The sequence below is a fragment of the Artemia sp. Qi Xiang Cuo genome, unplaced genomic scaffold (assembly GCF_049724085.1).
Source record: "Artemia sp. Qi Xiang Cuo unplaced genomic scaffold, ASM4972408v1 HiC_scaffold_22, whole genome shotgun sequence".
Lineage (NCBI taxonomy): Eukaryota > Metazoa > Arthropoda > Branchiopoda > Anostraca > Artemiidae > Artemia > Artemia sp. Qi Xiang Cuo.
In genome coordinates this window covers 7,720,663-7,733,228 of record NW_028297431.1, presented here as the reverse complement: position 1 = coordinate 7,733,228, position 12,566 = coordinate 7,720,663, and the positions used below count along the sequence as shown (strand labels likewise).

General features: G+C 35.4%; 1 protein-coding gene across 1 annotated transcript in view; it reads left to right on the top strand.

The window, feature by feature from the left end:
- Positions 1-12,566, top strand: part of LOC148939109 (insulin-like peptide receptor) — a 71,813-nt gene that overhangs the window by 28,688 nt on the left and 30,559 nt on the right. The window lies entirely within an intron of this gene.

Genomic DNA, 12,566 nt, shown 5'->3' with positions numbered 1-12,566 from the left:
GGCATAAAATATTTTTGAACGTTCTAAGTATTTATACGAAAGACAATAGGAGCGACTGGGATAAATTCTTACCTTATTTAACTAACGTAATCAACACTTCTTATTCCTAAACAACCAGAGACAATCCATTTTATTTACTTTTTGGTCTCGATTTTAGAATCCCTTACTATGATATTATTGAGTCTCGGCAGTATTATAACGACTCAGAAGATTACAAACAATAATTCATAAATAGGATGATGAAAAATTAGAAAATAGTTAGGCAAGAGCTGAAAAAATGTAAAATAAAACAAGAACTAAGATACCAACCCAAAGTTAAGGTGAATATAGATTTCAAAGTAGGAGACTTTGTTTACCTAAAGAACAAGGCGAAAACGGAAGGAAAAAAAACTTTCAAATAAATAGTCCGGACCGTACAGAATAGTCAAAAAGTACGATAATGAATATACCTTTAGAACGGATAACCCCAATAATGGAAGAACTCACAAGGCTCATGTTAGCCAAATAAAAAGAACCAAATTTCCAGAGAGATCGCTACCGCATCCCTTTTCTACTGATTCGTCAGATTCGGAAAATGAGCCCCCTAGGTCAAGATTGGCAGAGCTAAAACCTTTCAATTTGAAACAAGATTATTTTGAAAATGACAGTGATGAACAACACTTTGAAGAATTTTTAGCAATGGAAAATCTAGTTGTTTCTAAGAAAAAATTCCCAACCTAAAATAATCCCTAACCTAACCTAAAAATCCTGCCAACAAGGCCTGCGCCACGCTCAATTATTGAGTGAAAATAAAATGTACAGCCATGTAAACGTGACCTCTTTCTTGGGCTATCTGGAGATCCGATTCCCTGGGAGCGTTACCTTGGAGATTTTGCGAACTAATTACCTGTTCTCAGACTAGATCCAGACATATAAAATGAAATAAACACAGGTAAAAAAGCAATAGATTTATTGAACTTACATGTTTAGGTGAACAGCAGTGGGTCACTCCAAACGACAATAACGGTGACCGAGATGAAAGAATTTAAGACTTCTATCTGAATGGTCTTACTTCTATTTTACGAATATTTTTAAAAAGCACTTTTACCCCACCATATTCTATAGTCCAATAAATTCTTTTAAATATTTCTGATGATTTAGGCGTTCACACGGTTCTTATCGTTTAAACTTCCTTAGAAATATTGTACGTAGCATCTTTTTTATTACTCACTCTCTTAGGGAAATCTAAAGCTTGATAGCGCCGTCCTTTGTCTGGGGGTGACTGCACTTTTCTTTTTGCTGATTAAAGACTTCATCTTTGAAACTAGATTTAGCTTAATTAGAGGAAGTCGGAATTATCTTTAGAAAGAAGGAACTTTATTTTGGTATTTTAAATACATCGCATTTTACTCATGGTACATATTAACCTTCCCATCAATTAATGACGCCCCGTCATTACTAATTGCTTGCCTTTGGGCTTTTAAAATGTTCGCCATTTATAAACTATTTCCTCTACATAATTGTTTTATATTTATGTTATTGCTTAATCAGGAGTGCAAAAAATTTTCTCTATTACTTTTCTTATTTTATTCTACATCCCTATCTAAAATTCGTCTACCGGACTAAGATTATTCATGGTTCTAGGCTAGCTACTAAAGATTCTTTTTTCCTACATCTAACACTGATTACTTTTACATTTCCAACAAGTTTGGGGCTATTCTCTCTTTACATAAGTTTTTTTGAATTCACTTCTTACTAGGCTTTTTTTGCTGTCTATATAGCACACTACTTTCTATCTACGCTACATTAAATGAATAGCTCGACAACGCTACACATAGCTATCTGGACATCTAACACTACATACAAAAATGATTTAAAACACACAATATTGTGTTCACCATATTCACTGGTAAAATTAAAGCACTTTAACTATTGGGATTTTTGAGCTATCAAAGTTATTAAGAAATAACATATGTAAATTCACATCTATTTCACTACCTTCGAGTCCTTAGTGTACTCAATCCTCCTGTTGTAAATTATTGTTCTTCACTCTTGGTATTGGCAAAATTCTTTAAAGCACTTACGTTGTGGTTTCTTCATAGGACAGTTCAAGCACGATTGTGTTCACACGACAGGCTTTCTCTAATTGTCAACTGGGAAATGATGCTTCCAACTACAGGTGTGGGAATATGCCGTCAGAGTTCATTCTCACCTGCTTTTCGATAGTTCATAGGGTGCCTTATCTTTTGGGATATTTTGAGGCACATAGAGAATGTATTCTCGTATAAAATTGTTCTTTGTGTCTCTTATAAACTTGTTAGCTCCAGGCTTGCGTTTATTAACCTTTGCGGTGATTTCTAGGTTAATCACGGGGGAATTGAAGTTCCTTCAATTGGACATTGAAGTTGGACGGGTTGACATCAAACTATAGTGGCTCCTTCGACATATTGTCTTTAACTTCAACTTCAAATCTCTTCAAATGTCTTCAAATATCATTTAACTTCAAATATCGTTAAATATCATTTAGCTTCAAATCTCATCACTACGGTCAAATGATTATAGTAACTCTTTCCACATATTGTCTTTAACTTCAACTTCAAATATCTTCAAATATTGTTAACTTCAAATATCGTTAAATGTCATTTAATTTCAAATATCAAGGGTGATATTTCTGTATTTAAATCTTGTACTGATCGATGGGGTTCTCAGAATTTATGTGATTATATAGTTCGATAATGCGCTGGATACTGAGATTCAAATATAATGTAACCTGATACGTAATGTGGTTCATGGTCGAAGAAACAATGATCAAAGGTAACTGTTGTTTTCGTAGACGAAGCTGGGATGAAAATTGCCTGGAGTGTATGGTGAGTACTCTTCGTTGGTTGAGGTATGATGAAAATAGATGCTACTAGGTTGTATCTGTACTGGGCGACTAATTCTAATGCTCAATATCCAATGTGTCAATCCACTGCCTGTAATAAAAATATCAAGGCAAAATCACACGTTCTCTAAAGTAAATACTTATAGTACAAATAAGTCACGTATTAATTGGGTATATGAATTTTTACACTATGAGACAGAGTTAAATAAATACACTAATATTAGTACTCACAACGAAATTTTTTTTTTTTATAATAAAACGACACAATTCCCATTGGGAAATCTAAAACAGAGATGTCTTCAAATTTGTTTTTAGAACTAAAACATCGATACAGAGCTTATATAATCCTCCAATACTTATTAAATAAACATAATTTACACTACATTATTAAGTTTAAGGTCTAATTTTACAACATATTTCATGCCTGCCTTGTTCACACACGGCCGTACTGTTTAAGAAACGCATGTTGCAGCGTCATAACCACACGGTTTTACGTAAACGATACTACAGTGAGGGAACAAGACATAACAAGGACGAGTGGAGACCTCTATACCCACTCGTTTTCTAATGTCTTCCCTATTTCTTGGCTTAGATGTTCTCTTGGGGCTCCGGGTTTAACCTCTGCATGTCAGCTGTGTCCCAGGGTTCTTGTCTTGGTTTTCGCCTTCCTAGTCTCAGGATTTTGCCGTAATTACAAGTCAATAGGGTTCTTATGGTCAGGGAAATCGCGAATACGAAACATACGGCCAATAGTATGTTCCACCAGAAATTGGTCGATTCTTTGAGTTCATTTGTGTTTCTTTCTAATCTTGTTACTTGTTGAAACAAGGTCTCGAAGGGTTTGGGGTCCAATTTTATAAAGATCTTCCATGCGTCATGGCTAGCTAGCAATGAATTTTCATGCTTGAATATACTCCATGTTTTACAATATCTTGGTCCACTGCGTGTACAACGAGTATTATGATGATATTCTTAAGCCTCATCTTATTTTTGTTTCTAGAATTAATTTATCATTAATTTTACCTGTTTTTTTCAAAATTCGTTTGTTTACTTTTTTGTTATTATTATTTTTTTTCAAAGGCACTTTAATTTTTAATTTTTTTTCAAAGACACTTTAATTTTTACTTCGGTTATTTGTTATTATGTAATAATTTTGTGGCATTGGCGAAAGAAAACAGATTTGTGGGCTTAAAACAGAATAAATATTTTAGGATTAGGTAGGTTAGGAAAGTAAAGTTAAGTCTTCCGAGCTTTATTCTGGTTGTGATATACCTCTATGACTGGTTGAGATATAACTTTAAAGCGTAGCTTGTAATCGCTATCACAATTTAATTTTTTTTACATAATATTTCTCGAGTAAGAAACACATGAATAGGGAAGCGTGCAACACATAATTACACTGGTATCCTATTTTATGTGTAGGCCTAAAATAATTATAATTTGCACTAAGATAAAATAGTTCATTTATATGGGATTAATTTCTTCCACAGTTACTTACTGATAGGTAGTTTTGAGTTTAGAATCTTCTCTTAATTTTCTTTAATTATTTTTATAGGCGTCTCTTTTTCTTTGGTAAGTTTTCATACGTTTCAGGAATAATTTACTACCGAGGGATTTGTATTCTTCAGATTCAGGGTCAAATAAAAATTGTTTGTAATATTGAATTTCCGCTAAGGGATGATGTTTGCCTTCATATTTGACACATTGGGGATTTTTTTCGAGGTTATAGCAAATTTTGGGGGCTCTGCATTTATCGAGGAGTAATAAGTCTGTTTGAGTAGGTCCCTTGGAATTGAAATACTTGATATTCAAGTTCTTTTGTAGGCGTCTTATGAATAATTGTAAACAGCCAAGTTGTTTTGCACTTCTTCTCCTATATTTTGTTTTGACCTCTCCTCTAGCCGGACGATACTTGGGGGGATTTGAAAGTGCTAAACCATACTTATAAGTGTGGGGAGCATACCCTTTAAGCTTGTAGGTTAAATCCTATTCCTTCTTGTATATTTGATTTCTTTGTTCGTCCACGACTAACATAACAGGCAAATATATGATATTGTCCTTTGCGTTCTTTACTATAGAGAACTCAGTATAAATTATCGCCCTTCGGGCAGGTTTTGATTCCATTGTCGTGATTTGATAATGCTAAAAGTTAGGATCTGGGTCGATTTTTTCATATAAAATACCAGGGAACCGCCAAAACACAAAAAAATAAAGGCTGCATTGACTTTGAGTTCCTACCTAGGCTTCCCACAAAACGTGGTCCATCTATTTAGATTTGATTACATAACTTAATACTGAGTAGGGGATCATTTCCATAGTTCATTTGTAGAATATAAGTTGAATTTCATGGAGGAGTATGAATTCGAAGTATGAATATCACCGATTCACATTAGAATAGATGATATTAACTTCGAAAACACGACCTCCCCTCTCCATGATATAAGTTCCGTTATTGATCTCAATAACTGGGTACATTATAGGTTATCCAACTGATTAATTTACATTTATAGGGGCATAGTTGATTTTTGTAAGGTAGCTACCTAGTAGGCAGAATGTGCCACACAGGACATAAAAACACTATTTGTCACCATCGGTCGACCACGAGCTTCTCACCTTGGGCCTTTCTCCCTGATCGCCGACGTTTTGACATCACTCGTATTATTTTTTTTTTTCATTAATATTTACTTAGTTAACTTTACTTGCACACTGTTAAATTTATTATGGTGGATCACAAGTTAATTTTCATAAGGGATTTGAAATTTGTCCTAACATTAATTAGGGATATTTCCATCTGTCAGGTTTTTTAACCGTTCTGCCTGACTGTGTCGTTATTTTCTCCGCTGTTTCTTGCGGTTTTTTGTTTTTAGGGGTTTGTAGCGAAGTAATTTCAAAATTTTTGTATTGTTTTTTCAAAAATTATTGCCCTTTTAATTTCGTTTGTTTCCCGTGTGCGGCTGCTGAGGTCGGTCTTGACTTTCATTAGCTACTATATGGCCTGATTCGCCGTCAGACTCTTCGGAACTAGTTTCCGACGAATCCGGATTAGAACTTTTAGAGGTGGCACTTTTTGAGGTGTCACCTGCCCTTCCTTCGTAAATTTCTACTCCTCTGGAAATAGAAGGTTTATTCCCTAGGTCCTCGCCTTGAGTTCTCAACTCGGGGGATTTGAAAGATTCTTGAGAGCTTTGAGAGGAATCAGTGGTTTTTGCGTGGTTCCTCCATTGTTTGAAGGCCATGTCTTCAGGGGGCTGGGGCATTCTTTGCACAAAGGATTCCCTCCATGAAGTCCACTTTTTAGGTTTGACCTTGGACACAGTTATATCATGATATTGACCTTGCTGGTCATCCTTGGGAGTTTTATTCTCGGGCAACGTACTTTGACTCTTTTATGGGAAAATTTATTAAATCCATTGCCTCTCGCAGGTTTGTTTTAGTTAAATTTTTGAGAGGAGCTTTCTTTACAGTAATACCGGGGGTTTCTAAAGCTCTGTTTAATTCCTCCTGTAAAGACAGGGGCCTTTCTATCGGTGTTGCAGGGGAAACCATATCGTCTGGAAATCTTTTGGGGGGACATGGGGTCGAAATTCTATCGGGGAAAATTGGGTTTTTGGAGATATTGTATAATCTAAATCTCCTGCGCTCGCCGATGAATAACTTTTTGGACTTTTTGGCGTTTTTATTTCAGGAAAGAATCCTGGTATTAGAGATTTTTTCTTAGGAACAACTAGATTTTTCATTGCTAACAATTCTTCAAAATTTTCCTCATCACTGTCATCCCCGAAATAGTCTTGCTTGAAATTAAAGGGTTTTAGCTCTGCCAATCTTGACCTAGGGGGCTCATTTTCTGCATTTAAAAGTATATTCGTTATCGTACTTTCTGACTATTCTGTACGGTCCAGAATATTTGTTGGAAAGTTTTTTTCCTTCCATTTTTGCCTCCTTCTTTAGGTAGACGCAGTCTCCTACTTTGAAATTTATATTACTCTTTACTTTGGGTTGGTTTCTTAGCTCTTGGCTTATTTTACACTTTCCCAACTCTTGCCTAACTATTTTATAAGTTTTCCTCATCCTATTTATGAATTCTTGTTTTTAATCTCCCGAGCTATTATAGTACTGCCGAGATTCAATAATCTCATTATACGGGATTCTAAAATCTCGACCAAAAAGTAAATAAAAATGATTATCCTTAGTTGTTTCTGAATAAGCAGTGTTGATTACGTTAGTTAAATAAGGTAAGAATTGATCCCAGTCGTTCCTATTATCTTTTGTATAAATACTTAATACGTTCGAAAATATTTTATGCCTGTTTTCTATTTTACCATTAGCTTGTGGATGGTACGGAGCTGTCACCATTTTCTCTCTATTAAGAAAACTCATCAAATCTTTTGTTACCTTTGAAAAAAAATTGCTCCCGTTGTCGGTCAAAATTTTATTAGGAACGCCAAATTGTAAAAATAATTTTGCTAACGCCTTACTGGTGGCATAAGCACCTTGATTTTTTAATGCTTTTGCAAAAGTAAATCCTGAAAAGTGGTCTATAGCCGAAAGAATACAAGTATGGCCTCTGCTAGAGACAGGCAAGCCTCCAGTTGTTCCATATAAGTCAAATGAGATAATATCGAAGGGGTACCTTGCTACCGGGATCCTTCCCATTGGAGGATTAGGATAAGCTGGGGGGATTTTTCTTAAGTTACATGCTTCGCATGTACTTACAAATTCTTTAAGTTTTGTCATTGCGGAAGGCACTTAAAAGTATTGTTTTAACTTATGGAACGTTTTCATTACCCCTAAATGTCCACCTATCTCTGAATGAAAATATTCAAATGCAGGAACTATTAAGTTTTGTGGTAATACAGGTATTGTTGATGTTTGGTTTCTATTTGTCTCCGCAGTCACGATTCTACATAGTATTTCTTCATCAAGGTCATAGTAAAAATTACCTATCTCTTTTCTAAGAGTTTTGAATTTATCCGGTAACACATCGTGATTCACAAAATAATTAATAAGCCCTGAACAAGTTTCGTCCTTTTTTGCTTTCTTTTTATATTTTCTAAAGACAGGGTACAATAGTTAACCTTATTTTCCTTTACTGTGTCTTTGACTTTGTTTTTCTTACATTTATGTTTGGTCTTAGCATTGATAGCGTTAACTTCATTTTCTTTGGTTTCCGACGGAATATTTTCTGGGGGTCTACTCAAAAAGTCGCAAGCTGTGTTTTGTTTACCTTTTAAATGTTCAAATTCGTAATCTAGGTCTTGGATTTTCATAATCCATCTAGCTAGAATGCCCGTGGGGTTTTTAAATGTGCGCAGGTACTGCAAGCTTTTATGGTCTGATCGTAGTATAAATTTTCTACCAATTAAATAGTGTCTAAATTTGTCTAAAGTGGTGGATTATAGATAATAATTCTAAGTTTGTGGCGGAATAACTACTTTCGCCCTTTGATAAGGTTTTACTCGAATAGCATATAAATTTTTCTATATTTTTTCTATTAGTAGGTCCTTGTAAGGGATCAGGGTTTCCTATGGGAATTATTTGCGAAAGAATAGCCCCAATGCCTTTTGAACTAGCATCGGTTGTAACCACAAAATCCCCTTTTTCGAAATCAGGAAGTGATAAAATTGGTTCAGAAGTGAGCGCCTTTTTGAGACGTTCTATGGAAGTTTGAGCTTCCTGGGACCAGGTAACATTTTGGGAGTTCCCTTTAATTAATTCCTTGAGGGGTTTCGCAACTCGGGCATAATTGCGTACGAATTTTCTAAAGTAGCCAGTAAGGCCTAAAATTCCCCTTAATTCTTTCATAGTCCTGGGGGGCTTGAGGTTTTCAACACATTTTATTTTATCAGGGTCTGGGGATATCTCTCCTTGGGTTACAACTACTCCTAAAAATTTAATTTTATGTTGAACTAAATTTACTCTATCAGGTCGACATTTTAAACTAACTCGTCTGAACTTTTCGAACACATTAGCTAACGTTGCTAAGTGTTGTTCAGTGTTTTCCCCCAAGCATATAACATCATCAACAAAATGAATTATATTCTTTAATCCTCTTAACAGGTGCAATAGGGGTCTACATAGCGCGCTTGGACTTGTTTTCAATCCAAATGGTACCCTTAAGTATTCATATGAACCACATTCAGATTCTGAAAATGCAGTTTTATGGACATCCTTTTCGGCTATTTTCACTTGGTGGTAGCCTTGGGTAAGGTCCAAAGAAGTAAAAATTTAGTTTTTGCTTGAAATTGAGTCAAGGATTTCATCTATTCTTGGTAGAGGAAATTTATCGCTAACTACTTGTTTATTAAGGGCTCTGTAATCTACTACGAGTCTAAGATCTCCATTCTTTTTTGGTACTAAGATCACTGGTGCACTATACGGACTTATACTTGGGCGTATAATGTCATTTTTTTCTAATTCATGGCTTTTATTTTTTAACCATTCTTTGTGCTTATATGGCACACGATATGGCTGTTTCGCTACAGGATTACCGGTCGTTAAAATTTAATCTTCATTGAACGGTATCAGCCCGATGTCATCTTCAGATGCAGAAAACACATCTTTAAAATTCCATAATAATTCGCATAATTTTTTCTTAAGTTCCAGGTCCGTAATATGATCCATATTAAATTTGTTTTAAAATTACGATTTAGTTAAAGGATATTTGTTATTTGAAGTTTTAATACCGTTAACTAGGTTTCTTTTAGAATTTTCCCATCTATTTAATCATTTTCCGTTAAAACCTGGATTTGAACTAAACACGTCCCCTTTTTAATTGTAATTGTATCATTTTCGTGGTTATTGGTTACCCAAATAAAACCTTCTCCTTTGCCATAAGATATAATCTGTTCCTCGCATAACAGATTTTCGGGAATTTCAGGTGGGGTCGCAAACCATTTATGATTTGCTAACCAATGGCTCAATCATCTGTGATATTTGAATTTTTTGCATCGTTTTGGGAGGGACTTTTGTTTTCCTTATCGCGAATCCGTAATATTGCTCTTTATTTTCATTATTTATTAGATTCATACTGGCGCTATGCTGCGCCATTGCGGCCTCTTGTGGCATCACGTTGGGTTTTACTATGTTTTTCCATAGTTCCACTATTTTCTTGATTTCGTTTGACCTGTACTGTCGCATATCTCCTATTTTTATTTTTGCAGATTCAATACTTTTATTATTTAAATTTACTTCATTTCTGCAATGTCTCTCAGGGTAATTGAACAAATTTCCAATTATGCCATGTCTTTGCGAGACATGAGGTTCAAAATACTGCGACATTATACCACCAGAAATTTTGTTGACTGTTACGTTGTCTTCGTAACCTCTGTTACAATTTCTTAAGGTAGAAATTTCTTCGCCTACCTTAGCTGGGTAGACAAGCTTTTCATTAGCCACGTCTAATAGTATTCTATTAGACCTTAGCAAATTTGCACTTATAATAGCCTCATATGGAAAGTTGTCGCATATTATAAAATTTGTCATAAAGGTCCTATTGTCTCTTTTTACGCTTAGGCAAATTGAACCTTTTGTGTCTAATTTATGGCCTGTCACACTCGTTAAATTGGGATTATTAGGGTTCCTCTGTCGCCTAATATGCAGAGGCAACATATTAAATACGCAAGAGTTTATGATACTAATTGTTGCACCGGAGTCAATCAAAGCTTTAAAATAAACATTTCTACATAGAAATCATTAAATATTGGTAACTTGTTATTAATATCACTACAAGACGGCACTAACATTGTTTTGGACCTATTAAATATTCCGGGCACCCTCTGGGTCCAATTTATATTTCTGAGGGGCCTGAAACGTTTCCCAGAGGATTTATTTCATGTGTCGGTGCGTGTAATAGATATTCAGACATATGAGATTCCGTAGGCATATCTAATTGATTTACATCTGTCTGCCTTCGCCATATATTATTATGGTAACTTGGGTGTCTTGCGTCAGTGCCGCTTACTGGCGCTGACTGCCAATGCCGTTGGTTTGTAAAATTTTCATTTCTTGTCGGCAAATTTTCGTGATTTCTATATGGTATTCTTGAATTATATTGGCCTTGGCGAGTATTTGGGTTTTCAAATCGGTAATTAATTTGTCTGTTGGGGGGAGGGTTATACAAATTTGGTTGGTACGTGTTGTAAGGTACTGATTGGCGCGATCCTCCTGGCTATATCCTATTGCACGACCGGTGCTAAAATTTGTTCTTCCAAACAAATGATTGCCGTAATTTTGCGTATTACCGACAGCAATTCTTGGTATGCTATTGGGGACATAATTGCACTCTCTCGCGATATGGCCAACACGATTACAAATATAGCACCTTATTATTGTAGGGTTATTTTTGTAATTTGATTGTTTGATAGGCTGAAAACGTACTGTTTTCTGTCTAGCGGGTTCTGGCGTTTTATTTCTTTGTGGCACTGGGGAGTTATCCCTTGAAAAGAAATTGGGAGACGCCTGATCGCCCTTGAAGATTAGGTTCGCATTTGAATCGCCTAGGCTATTTATTTTTGCTTTACTATGATTAGCGACCATCGTATCAACTTCGATCAGTCGCTCTACCTCCTGAACTGCAAGATCCAACGTTTGAAAATTTTTGGATATTACCACTCTATATAGTTTTGGGGGTAGCCCTTGCAAGAAGGTATTTAGCATGACTTTTTCATACAATTGCCCAGAACCACTTCCATATTTTGCCTCTACCGAAATGCGTATATTATCAAGATATTCTCTTATATTTTGTGAAGAGTCAATGCTCACTGTTCCGTGTTTTAATTTATTTATGGAACTGGTGTCTATAAACCTATCTTTGAATGCTTTTAACAAGTTATCCCGTATTTATTGGCAAGTTGGCGTTATTGCCTATGGTATGTTGTATCTGTTTTAGGAAGGTTAAGGCCTTGCCTTTTAATCGTAGTAGGAGCATGTCGAATAACGCTCCTAGGTCTGTTTTTGTTAGTTGTACAAACTTTGTCAATTGGATATTAAATTCGTCAATATCTGATTGACCATTGTACTCCGGGATAGATTTTCGCTATTTCTATATTTTTCGCGACCAATTTCTGCACTATTAATTTTTCTTCTAAATCTTAAGACATTTTTTTTTTGCGTTTATATCAACTTAAAATAAATTTATTATTTTACTTATCCTATTTTGGGGGAGGCTATTATCTCCTATGAGATATAAGGGGTTTCCTGTCGTAGCCTAGCAGTTATAGGCCTAATCACTTTACTTATATGTCTGTATCTCTAATAATTAAATTCAAATTACAAAGTTTTTAGCGTAATCAGTTCGCAAATTTTCCTCCAATTTCCGGGTGCGCCATTTGTAGCGGTGGAAAATATTTTGCTGGTTATACTAAATGTGGTACTAAATACTGACCGCTTCAAAGGCAATATTAGGCCTAAAGGTCGTGAACTTACATCTTGTAATTTCTCCGATAGCGCCGCTCATAGCGCTGAAGATTGTGCCAACAAGGCCTGCGCCACGCTCAATTATTGAGTGAAAATAAAATGTACAGCCATGTAAACGTGACCTCTTTCTTGGGCTATCTGGAGATCCGATTCCCTGGGAGCCTTACCTTGGAGATTTTGCGAACTAATTACCTGTTCTCAGACTAGATCCAGACATATAAAATGAAATAAACACAGGTATAAAAGCAATAGATTTATTGAACTTACATGTTTAGGTGAACAGCAGTGG